The sequence below is a fragment of the Schistocerca nitens genome, chromosome 2 (assembly GCF_023898315.1).
Source record: "Schistocerca nitens isolate TAMUIC-IGC-003100 chromosome 2, iqSchNite1.1, whole genome shotgun sequence".
Classification (NCBI taxonomy): Eukaryota; Metazoa; Arthropoda; class Insecta; order Orthoptera; family Acrididae; genus Schistocerca; species Schistocerca nitens.
The window spans coordinates 905,988,730-906,002,095 of record NC_064615.1 but is presented as its reverse complement, the minus strand read 5'-3'; positions in this window follow the sequence as shown (position 1 = coordinate 906,002,095).

Sequence of the window (13,366 nt, the reverse complement as noted above, 5' to 3'; positions counted from 1 at the left end):
GTTTAAGTAGTTCTAAGTTCTAGGGGACTGATCACCATAGATGTTAAATCCCATAGTGCTCAGAGCCATTTGAACCAAAAATGTGAAACAGTCGAAAGAGAAATGGTCGGTAGAATTTATGATTTGGCATACGGAAAAGTCAGAATAGATTGTGGTGTGTTCATTAAGAGTGCAAGACGAATTCAACAGTTGAACAGAGAGAATTGGGTGGGTAAACGGTAAGTGCAACGGGTCTCTACAAGAGAAAGGAATTGTCTCCTAACATTGTAGAAGAAGTTAGTTTTGAATGATACGGGGGCGCCACTGTTACAGTCAGTCAGTCAGAGTTTGAAAAAGTGTCGGTAAAGCTATGATTAAACAATAGATCTATCGTTCATACAGTTGCGAAGTTAGCCATGAGGCTATGAGGGTCACAGCTATTGTACAATCATTTAGACAGCTCATGTACCCAAGTTACCGGTCAGAATAATGTACGAAAGAATGAAACGGAAAGTTGTGGGTCTATTAGATGACAATTGATGTGGTTTTAGGAAAGGTAAATGTACGAGAGATGTTGTTTGTACATAATTACAACCAGGACACTTTCAGAGGATTTGTCGAACTAGAAAAAGCTGCCGCCAAAGCAAAGTAGTTGCAAGTTGTTCGACATCGTTAGAAAAGAAGATGTACTCTTTGAAGAAAGACGAGTAACATACAAGGCGTGCGGTAGCCAAGTGGGAACAATAAGAATGAGAGGCTAAAGTAGGAGCGCTCGATAAAAAAGTCGTAAGACCTGTGCTATCCTACTTACATTTTGGAGAAGAAATCAAGGAAACAATCGTTCATGAAGGTTGAGTGAAATTCAGAGTGAAAAACTATCAATGATAACATTTGCTGAAGACGTTGCTGTTCTCTACGAAAGTGTGTAAGAATTACAGGAACAGATAATTGTTTCATCCATAAGCGGCAGTATAAAAAATGAAGTTGTTTCCCTCATAATCAGTAAAGAAAGGAAGTGTGTAAAATATTAACTGGAAGAAAGCAAGCTGGGAAATGAGTTAATACACGGAGGAATAACTTCTATGGCACACCGAAATGTAAAAAGGAAGGGTAGTCGTTATGGACGTATTAAATCAATCAGGTGACTGACAATCTAAAAAGGATCAAAAATGTTGCTTGTATGTTACCATACGACATGCAGTGCTCGCAGTTTATTTAATGTGCTAGTTGCGAGTGCAGTAAGAATTAAAGATACATTTATCCATCTCACACCAATTATTCCATATGGACTTAAACTGATTTCTAATATACATAAAAGATTTACACTGAACAGTATATTTTTACTGTAAATGACAGTACAAAATAGACTGTTTCAAATTCTCATACTATTGGCAATACGTCAGTTTCCCTTTCCTTTTTGTGTGCTGTCACGAATGGCAATGGAACAGCACAAATAATGCTGGGGAAAGGCTAGTGGTGTCATAAAGATAAAACGACCGCCTTTTTGTGTCAGACTAAACAACATGCAGTTTCGTTGCCGATACTCGAAGGAGAAATCCGCAATATGTGGGCACGTAAATCACAAGCGGTAAAAATGAGATCATTACGGGCGAATGCGCTCCCATTGGTCGACGTCGCCTGACGTCATCTGGCAGCCAACGGCTTCGCCATGCAGCACTGACTGTAAGAACAGTATCTTACGGCTCTTTCTCTCATCCGATTTACATCAAACCACATTTACTGGCTCAAGTATTACAAGAATTAAAATATAGCCAAACTGAAACAAAAACTTCAAGGTATAGTTAATGAAGAGTTACGAAATAATAGTGGTGGAATGCTTGTCAGGAGGCTAACAAGAGTGCAGCCACGACCTGTGTTGTGCCGGGTGGGTGGGGACTCGTGTTAGTTTCACGGCGAATAGTGCTGTGTACTTGAGACTTCGCGATGTGCGTTCAATTGTTATTAGTCAATAACCATTATATGTTCTGCCTTTCTTCAAACTGATGCTGGAACTTCGGTGAAGAGTATATGCCATCCAAAGCCTGGCTTACACCGCAACGGATAGAAACGAACACAAGCGAAAGACCATTCGCAGATAGTTCGACAGTGTTCTGTACCATTGGCTTGTATCAGTGAACAAGCGTTTACACTAGAGGAAACGGGAGACAACACGGGATAACGAGTATACATTATTGTTTTTGCCCCTAATAATACAGGTTCCACTAATAGGCCGATTCATGAGTAATGTTTGTGAATATTATTATGTATTATAAGCAAGTCGTCCGGCTATGTGTGCGAATCGGGGGTTGGTCACTAATGCTTAAAGTAATGCTCTCTTTAAGCAGGAGTTCCATGTTTGGCATACGTTTTCATCGTTAGTCACTTCATATTCGTCTCTGCAAGTACTAACCGTTAAACTGGTCACCCGTGCTTCAGTTGCACAGGACAGAAGAAAACATCATGTTCATGAAAACTACGTAATACATGCGAAGGAAACTAAGGAAAAATTTAAATTTAGAACGTCTTTGCCCAAGCGAACTACGTGCGAAAATTGAATGATTGAGAATTCCATGGTACTGTAGGTGAAGGCTTGCTTGTAAGCTCCTCAGTCTTTAAGTTGCTATCCTAATAGTATTACCCATCCTTATGTCCGTCCCAACAGCTATTCACTTGCACATCGGAAGGAGGCTACTCCACTGCACTTCAGTGATAGTTTGCTGTGCTGTTATTATTACCCATCCTTCCCATATAGGGCTAATGGCTAGAACGGCTGGAGCACCTCTTTAATGCTAGACAAATAGTTAAAATATTGTCTCTACATCCAGCAGTTATCGAAGAGACTGGCTAGGGCTACTCTACACCGCTCGGTCATTTATTTTCTTCTAACAGAGGAGTGCGCAGCTTTAGTGCAAACATTAATCATGTGTTTTCCGTGCAATACTTATTTTCAATTCTGTATGTTCCCAAAAGGTGGCAGCATCTGGTTCACTAAAGCTGTTTATCACGATATTACCATGGCTTCCAGAAAATGAGACAATTTCTATGCGCTTTATAACAGCTCCTATGAGTTTTTAGTAACTTTGAAGCAACGTGTATGAATACGTTGTAAGATGCTAATGTATACTACACTGTCGAACAAGTGATTGCTTCAACACATTACAGAAATACATGGCTGCTCGACATAGTACTTACGGTGCATTAAAAGTATTTGCAATTGCGAATATGGAAAACCATCAGCTGTAGAATGGAATGACGACAATGAAAATTTGTGCCGGACCGGGTCTCGAACCCGGGTTTCCCGCGTATCCCGAACGGACACCTTATCGTTTTGATATTTTTTTTTAATCTCATTTTGTTCGCTTTTGTTCGTTGCATCTGCTCTGGGCGGGCGTCGTAAGACATCCATTTAAGTTCGTTGTTGATCCATTTCCTCAGTTTTTTTTTATTACAGAGGGCAGCTAACCCTCTGACCGAACACGCTGAGATACCGTGCCGGCTGGCTCTGAGCACTATGCGACTTAACTTCTGAGGTCATTAGTCCCCTAGAACTTAGAACTAATTAAACCTAACTAACCTAAGGACATCACACACATCCATGCCCGAGGCAGGATTCGAACCTGCGACCGTAGCGGTCACGCGGTTCCAGACTGAAGCGCCTTTAACCGCACGGCCACACCGGCCGGCCGTGCCGGCTGGCCGATCCAAACTTCCATATGTCGTTAACCATGTGTCCCCAACCTGTACTCGTACATCCATTATGCATGTTCCCATACAGGGTAGATATTTTACTTGCACGTCACATGCCCGATATCGGCGGATAAATACGATATTGCAGTGCCTGTGTTATTATGAATCAAGTTGCAAAGTTCCTTTAATGAAACAGGCACTGCAATATCGTATATGGTACTTATTGTGCCTACATTCGACAACGACCTATACTTTGACATTACAGTGGGACTGTTTCATAGCATGAACAATGTTCAGTTTTAACAATAGTTTAATTAGAAATGAGCCTCATTCACATTACCTGATGACGAAAGTGATGTTACAAATTTACGTTTTTATGTATTGTTATCTACCATAGGACACAGTCAGGGTCAGCCATTTATTACCCTGCCGGACAGCCCGCTTCTGGGGTCGGGAGATGTGCCGGACCCAGATCGAATCCGCCCTGTGGGTTATTGACGAGGCTCGGTCTGCCGGCCAGTATGGATGTGGTTTACAGTTTCCCCCGTCCCAATAGGTGAAAATCGAGCTGGCACCCAAGTCCCATCTCAGTCACACGATTCACAAACATTTAGAAAACTTTCGATCACTATTATATGAGTAACACTACACGGAGACAATTTTGATGGATATATTCCGTCCCAGGGCGAAGAGGGGGTGGTGGGTGGGGGGTGGGGGTGGAGCAGAGGGAGAGGTGGTAATGGTGTTGTGAGACGAAGGGCATCCGGCCATCCCTAAAACTAACCATGTCAAACCCGTTAATTACCATGCCGACCCAGCGCCGTTGCGAGGCAGAGGTATACGGAAAAGAAGAAGAAAAAGTGGCCAGACGTTTGCCCATTGGCACTAAAGTTCAACATTTATGGAGATCTAATGAGACTAGGGAGGTGCACGTGTGATGACAGGTTGACAATAATAAAATGCTCTGGCAGTAATCTATTCACTTGATATCATCTACACTGTATGGTGGTGAACTTGTTGACGACCGTAAGCGTTGGTGTAAGAAAGGTATACAATATATCAGAGTTCTACGACCCAAAGCTACAACACAATACGAATGGCTTGGACCTCATAGGCAGTGTACAGGAAAAATCTGCCATGCAAGGTCCCACCAGCGAGTGGGCAGTCAAATAACCCACCACTATTCAGATTTTGCAGCGGCTGCAGTGTGGCTGCAGTATCGAGATGCTGCTGGAAAGGAACTGTGGCCAATGAAAATATTCTTATTGGGTGCGACAAAGAAGTAATTAATGTAAAGAGACATTGTACTTGGACAAATGGCGCTCTGTGAGTTACGCTGATTCAAGACATACACACAATCTCTAACTCTCGAATCTGGATTTCCCCGCAATCTTCCGTCGTTAAGTTCACTGAACTTTAGCTGGGTTACAGGTGAAGAACATTACTTTTCTCGCACAAATTACCGTTTAAGTTTTCCAGAACGTCCCTGTTGCGCTTCCCAATGGCCTATACTGAAACTTTACTATCCTAGCAGCACGCTTCTGACTTACTACTAAATCTAGTTTCAGGCCTACACGATACCTACCCCGAATGCTGAAGTAGTTCTCTAGAACAAGTCCCGCCCGCGTCTTAAAGACATATCGCACTTACCCCAAAGCACACGCAACAGATTTACGTATTCCATTGTCTCCCCCCCCCCCTCCCTCTACTGATTTCATATTACTTTGTACTAGTACCACAAAATATGTATCATGTCTATACTAATAATAAAACCGTAAAATCGTCGTTTGTGTCTGTATGCCTGTTTGAATATGCTGATCTCCAAAACTGCTAGATGAATTTTCATGCCGCGAGGGATAGCCGAGCGGTCTCGGACGCCTTGTCACGGTCCGCACGGTTCTCCCCGTCTGAGGTTCGAATCCTCCCTCGGGCGTGTGTGTGTGTGTTGTCCTTAGCGTAAGTTGGATTAAGTAGTGTGTAAGCTTAGCGACCGATGACTCAGCTGTTTGGTCCCATAAGACCTTACCACAAATTTCCAAAACTTTTCGGAATTTTCATGGGGTTTTCACAGGTAACTTGGGCGTAGCTTGGGGCAACTTATAGGAATTATTTCAACAAAATCAGATCACGAGAAAAAAAGACATCGTAATTTATAAAATTTTTCTAAACCGTCGTTTCTTCTGTCTGTCTGTTTGAACACGCTAATTTACAAAACTCTAGACGGATTTTCGTGGGGTTTTCACACGTAACTTGGAAGTAGCTTGGGGCGACATATAGGATTTACGAGGGTCGGTCAAAAAGTAATGCCTCCCATTTTTTTTCTACTTAAAGAAATTAAGTTAAGTGAAAAATTTGAATTTGGCGCCATTCCTCAAACCTTCTTCTGCAATCCACTGCAGTAGTAACTTTCTGTGTCAACAGGTGGCAGCACAGCAGAAGTTTGTAAGATGGCCGACATCGATGTTCGTTTGAGACAGCGTTGTGTGATTGAATTCTTGAATGCAGAAGGTGAAACGCCCATACGCATTCATGAAAGACTGAAGAAGGTGTATGGTGTTGTGACAGTGGATGTCAGCACTGTTAGACGATGGGTTCGTCGTTGTAAGGAAGCTGAAGGGCAAACACCGTTGACTGACGAAAAGCGGAGCGGCAGGCCGGTGAGTGCAGTGACTCCACACAACATTCAGCAAGTTGATGACATCATTCGTGGTGACCGTCGGGTGACTGCAGATGAAGTGTGTCGCATTATTTCTCTTAGTAAAGGCAGTGTGATCACGATTATTGAACAATTGGGGTACTCAAAAGTTTGTGCACGGTGGGTTCCAAGAATGTTAAGCGATCAGAATAAAGAGGCAAGGAAAACAATAGCCTCCCAACACTTGCAGCGCTTCCGTTTGGAGGGAGATGAGTTTCTGAAAAAAATTGTGACCGGGGACGAAACATGGGTGCATTTTTTTGAACCCGAATCAAAGAGGCAGTCAATGGAGTGGCGTCACACAAGCTCGCCGAGGAAGAAAAAATTCAAAACTGTGCGATCGGCAGGGAAAGTTATGGCAACAGTTTTCTGGGATACAGAGGGTGTGATTCTGGTTGATTTTTTGGAGCAGGGATGCACAATAAATTCTGTTCAATACGTCACAAACCTCAAAAAACTTAAAGCACGTCTTCAGCGAGTTCGCCCAACAAAATCAATGGCAGATGTTCTTCTTTTGCATGACAATGCAAGACCACACACCAGTCGTCACACCTCTGACGAGATTGTCAAAATTGGATGGGAAGTTTTGCCTCATCCCCCATACAGCCCTGACCTGGCACCATCAGACTTCCATCTGTTCGGGCCACTAAAAGAAGCTCATCGTGGGATTCATTTTGAAGATGAGGAGGCCGTCAAAACATCCGTGCGTCAATGGCTTAGGAAGCAGAGCTGTGATTTTTACCGTGCTGGGATACATGCCCTTGTTCAAAGATGGACCAAAACTGTAGAGATGGGCGGAGATTACATTGAAAAATGACAAAATGATCCTCAATGTTGTGGTTTTCAACCTATGTAATTGCATTTAAATTTCCTGACAATTAAACGTAGAAAAAAAAATAGGAGGCATTACTTTTTGACTGACCCTCGTATTTCAACGAAGTTGGTTCACAGAAAAACCAATATCGTAATGTAAAGTTTTAGAAGTCTGCTCACCTTAGTAGTTCGGATGTTTACCGTAGTGACACGAGCATCACGGCGTAGTATACCAAAGAAACGGTAGATGGCGCTGTTGGTTTCGTAGTACACGAAAGAATCAGTAGATGGCGCTATTAGTTTCGTAGTACACCAAAGAACGAATAGATGGCGCCTCTATTTTGTTTACCTTAGAAAGCCTGTATAGGGAGAGAGTGGCCAACCGGGCGATACGGCGGCCATTCTTCTGTCAAACTGCGGGCGGGACTTTTGAATGGCCAGTAGTGGAGTAGTGGATTACACACTCACCGAATCAAAAGCACAAGACAATATGGCGAAATCATTCGTTAAATGCCTTTCTTTACAGCTATAATATACTCATAGTAGCCTACTACGTACAGCACAAGAAAATTTGATACAGTGGCTATAAAATTTAGTCGTTACTTGCATTTATCTCCTTTAAAGTTCGTTTACTAGACATATTGCTATGAAAGCAACGGAAATAAAAAAAATATATTGTATCGGAAGTGCATAACGCTAAAGTTTTAAGGTACCTGTATTACGTCAGATAAATGAAAGTCGTAAGCAGTTGTTTACAACCAAATGCAGCACAACCTGGCATTGTTTACGAACGTCTGCAGAACGAATTACAGAAGTCAAAAACAATACTGTACAATTACTAGCGTGTTTACTTCAAACATGTAGGCCTACCGACTACATCACAAAACGCTTCATTATTTCAACTCGTATTTAAGATCGCAAACGCTCATTACGTACTAAAAACGATATACAACTAAATCGAACATGCATGCACAACGCATAACACGTCTCTCAATAATTCAAATACCTTTTAATCGTTTCCAAAAGTCCTCTGAACTTCAATTCAACTCAAAAGCACGGCGAACATAGGAAGCGCGAGAGACGTTTGGCAGAAAAATGGCACCAAAGCTAATCAACTAATCACGAGCAACTTCACGTATAGCCACTCTCTCTGTATACAGGCTCTATAGTTTACCTCAGAAGTGTTTTCGGAAGCTTACGTCAGCGACTGAATTAAAGTGCCACTATCTTCTCGTTACAAATACAAATTGACACTGAATTTACCTGCCTAGGATATACGGATTTACTGATTTTTCATTGTGTATTAGAAACGTAAACAAATTGATTTGTTTCTTTCCATTCTTATATTTGATTTATTGGCCGGGGAAAAAACGAACTTATTGAGCCTATTCTTCCATCTTGAACACCTCCACACATCCTGCGTTACCAGTGAACCTGACACTACCCACCCCCTAGTTTCCCACCTCCTCACTGATCACCTCCTTCGCAGTTCATTTACATGCTACATTCCCATGAAACCCTTCTCCCTGGCAGTCTACATCCACTCATCTCTACATCCACGCATCTCTTCACTCATCTATGTATCTGTTTTAATCAAACAACTTTCCGTTTTACTTTATGCAACAGTCTATCTGTTTTGTATATTCGTCTGCGACACCCTTTCCCATTCATCTGGGTCTATATCACCGAATCAGCCTTTTATATTTTACCTTATGCATCTGCTGATCTGTCTTTTTATTTTACGGAACGTTTAGTTTTGTCAAACGCCACTTCCAGCTTTTATACTATGTTTTAAAAAAATTTTACTTTCATGTGGCTGAAGAGCGCCAGATTGTACCCGCTGACAGCCTGCCCATGCCCATAAGGGGTGGGGGGGTGGGGGGTGGGGGGTGGGTGGGGGGGGTGGGGATGAAATGACAACAAAGAAAAAAAGGAATTTGTTGAAAAAGTAATCCTACAGGGGGTCCGTTTTTGTAGATTGAAGTACGGAACTCGAAAAAGCGACGGCATTCAAAGGCCCTTCTTTAACTTCTATTGGGAAGCACAAGCGTATAACTACGCAGTTTAGAATGTGTGTCTGTCTCCAGAGTTTACTGCTAATCATATAATCCAGCACTATCGGGTTCTTTCTCTTTGTTACGGACATTGTCTTGTAATTAACCACTTTTCATAATATCAAGTGGAATTTTCGTCCATCTCTTTCCGCATTTCGTCACGGTCGTCCAAAGACGATAAATTGCTATTGTCTGTCGCATATCACCGAACAGTCTTAAAAGTGCTGCTGATCCTGTCTGATAAACCTTTTACACTGACAGCGTTAGAGGTCCTGTTACGCTTTCTTGAGACACACCAATTATTGCTTTTGATTCTGTTACACATTCGCTGTCCTGGATTTATTTATTTATTTAGTTATTTATTTTAATCATCGCTTCTGTTATATATGGGTCAAGATACTCCGTACGATCGAACTTTGATCTTTAGGCGGCTGTGTGATACGAGTACAATGCCGAACGCCTTTCGTAAATATACAATAGTGTTTACGAAAATTGCAACACCAAGAAGGAATTACGTAATAACAATGAAGTGTATTCCACAAATGAGGCACACGAAATATCCAAATTTTTAGTTTTTATGGAACTGTACATGCAGTTTGACCGTGACAATCCAGTATGGTGTGAAAGCGCCACGTCAGGGCATGGAATCAAAGAAGCTTTGGATATGCTGCTCGGGAGTATACTGCCACGTGGATTGTAGGAGCATCCAAAAAGCATTCACAGTGGTTGCAAAGAGACCGTAACCAACAAGTTGCCGACCGACCACCCCCAGACGTGTTTGATTTGCGACATATCAGGCGACCGTGCAGTTCAGGAAAGCAAAGCTACCCACCGTTCTTCGAGGAAAGTTTGCACATTACTTGCCACATGTGCCTGGACATTGTCCTGCTGAAATATGCACGTATAGCTGCTTGCAGACGGGGCAGCACCCCGGATTCTAAAACTCCCAGATGCAGAGGTTGGTTTTAAGATTGCCCTCAATGCGTAGGTGCCGAGACCAAAGAAGACGAAGTAAATATTCCTGAATTCCAATCAAGAACAACTGCCAAGATGAGAAACATAGAAGCAGATATCCTCGGAGTAACGAAGCAGCTTGAATCACTTAATAAAGGCAAGGCCTCCGGTCCAGATTGTATACCAGTCAGGTTCCTCTCAGAGTATGCTGATAAAATAGCTCTATATTTAGCAATTACATACAACCACTCGCTCACAGAAAGATCCGTATCTAAATACTGGGAAATTGCTCAAGTCACACCAATACCCAGAAAGGGAAGTAGGAGTAATCCGCTGAATTACAGGTCTATATCACTAACGTCGATTTGCAGTAGGGTTTTGGAACATATACTGTATTCGAACATTATGACACATTTATTGTCACATAGTCAGCCCTGTTTCAGAAAATATCGTTCTTGTGAAACACAACTAGCTCTTTATACTCATGAAGTAATAAGTGCTATCGACAGGGGATGTCAAATTGATTCTATATTTTTAGATATCCAGAAGGCTTTTGACACCGTTCCTCACAAGCGTCTTCTAACCAAACTGAGTGCCTACGGAGAGTCACCTCAGTTGTGCGACTGGATTCGTGATTTCCTATCAGAAGGGTCACAGTTCGTAGTAATAGACGGAAAGTCATCGAGTAAAACAGAAGTAATATCCGGCGTTCCTCAAGGAAGTGTTATAGGCCCTCTATTGTTCCTGTTCAATATTAACGACATAGGAGACAATCTGAGTAGCCGTTTTAGATTGTTTGCAGACGATGCTGTCATTTACCGTCTTGTAACGTCAGCAGATGACCAAAACGAATTGCAATATGATTTAGATAAGATATCTGTATGGTGCGAGAAGTGGCAGTTAACCCTAAATAAAGAAAAGTGTGAAGTTATTCACATGAGTACTAAAAGAAATCCGCTAAATTTCGATTACGCGATAAGTCACACAAATCTTAAGGCTGTAAATTCAACTAAATACTTAGGGATTACAATTACAAATAAGCTAAATTGGAACGGTCACATAGATAATGTTGTGGGTGGAGCAAACCAGAGACTGCGCTTCATTGGCAGAACAGTTAGAAGGTGGAACAGATCTGCTAACGAGACCGCTTACACCGCGCTTGTCCGCCCTATTCTTGAGTACTACTGTGCGGTGTGGGATCCGCATCAGGTGGGACTGACAGATGACATCGAAAAACTACAAAGAAGGGCAGCTCGTTTTGTATTATCGCGAAATAGGGGAGGTAGTCTCACAGACATGATACGTGAATTGGAGTGGCAATCATTAAAACAAAGGCGTTTTTCGTTGCGACGGGATCTTCTTGTGAAATTTCAATCAACAGTTTTCTCCTCCGATTGAGAAAACATACTGTTGGCAACCACCTGCACAGGGAGAAATGATCATGACGATAAAATAAGAGAAATCAGGGCTCGCACAGAAAAATGTAAGTGCTCGTTTTTCCCGCGTGCCGTTCGAGAGTGGAACGGTAGAGAGACAGATTGAAGGTGGGTCATTGAACCCTCTGCCAGGCACTTTATTGTGAATAGCAGAGTAATGGCGTAGATGTAGGTGAAGACGTTAATGCCAATGGCGTCGCAGACCGTCATACTGGGCGTTTGTTCGCTATACTGCTCTACAATACGTGTCTGTCCGTATGCGCTCACCACAGTAGCGTGTAACACGTACGCGTCAATCAGTGTTGGACAAGCTGAGGCGGGACTCGTCCGAATACTCTATACGTTTTGCCACTCTGGACGCCGATGACTGTGTTCACGTGTCCAGTTCAGTCTGAGGCGTTAGTGGTTCCCGGACAGTGGAAGCCGTCGCAGTGGCACGCGTACCACATCCCCTCGTCATTCGATAACGTCGAACCGTTGCCGCAGACACGTCTGCGTTCGTACCTGTGCTCCAACGTGGAACCAGCACTGTGGACGAAGCAGTTATGTCGGTTACAGCCATGGAGGTATAGTAAGGGGAGAGGATGAAAGAACCTTACGCTGTACGTCGCTTTGAAATCGACCTGCGGCCGACCGCTCCGTTCTGGTGGTCGCTGTACTGGGAGCAGAGGGCGCGAGCCGCGATGCGCCATCGAGGCCCGCGGCTCATCCGGGTATCCGGCCCAACCCGGGTGCCAGCAGGGCTGAGTGCAACAGGGAAACGGACGGAGCTGGCAAAGCGGGAATGACGGGCCACACGCGATCGCAATATCTTTCTGAATCGTCTGCATTCTGACGGGACTCGTGAAGGTTTCATATTCTAGGAAGAGGCTGTTCTTGAGCCTATGAAATGAAAAATAACTTGAAATGTAAAATAATGGATGTAACACTGTAATGTGTAACACAATAATTACCATAGTAAAGGCAACTTTTTATTGGTTTATACAATTAATCCATTCATTTTTCCGCTTCTTTCTAAAGACTCTGCCTTTCTGAGCTCCTTTAAAGTCCCCTAGAACTTAGAACTACTTAAACCTAACTAACCTAAGGACATCACACACATCCATGCCCGAGCAGGATTCGAACCTGCGACCGTAGCAGTCGCCCGGTTCCGGACTGAAGCGCCTAGAACCGCTCGGCCATCGCGGCCGGCCGTCTCGAAATGTTTCAACAATTTCTTGCACCTTACGTTTTATATTCTTCTTCATGAACAAGGTGTACAACTTTGCTTCTGCCGTTTTTTCCCCAAAATTTGAGGCTTTAATGAAACAAATTGGTTATACGTGTATCATTCAAAGTGATTTCCATCGCTGGCCGCTACTTTCTCCCATCTTTCGGGCAGTGTACGAATCCCACATCGAAAAAACTGTTCATGTTTTGAAGCGACCCACGAATCGATCCAATTTGTAACTTCTTCATGAGATCGGAAGTGTTGGTCAGCCAGGCCGTGCGCCATTGATCTAAACAGGTGATAGCCAGAGGAAACAATGTCTGGAGAATGCGGCGAGTGGGGTAGGACTTCCCAGTTTAACGTTTCCTAGCACTTTTTGACCTCTTTTGCAACGTGGGGTTGAGCGTTGTCGTTCTGTAAAATCACTTTATCGTGCCTCTCGCTGTGTTGCGGCCGTTTGTCTTTTAATGCTCTGCTCAAACGCATTAACGCATTCGATAACGAGCACCTGTGATTGTTTCACTTGGTCTTAACCCCT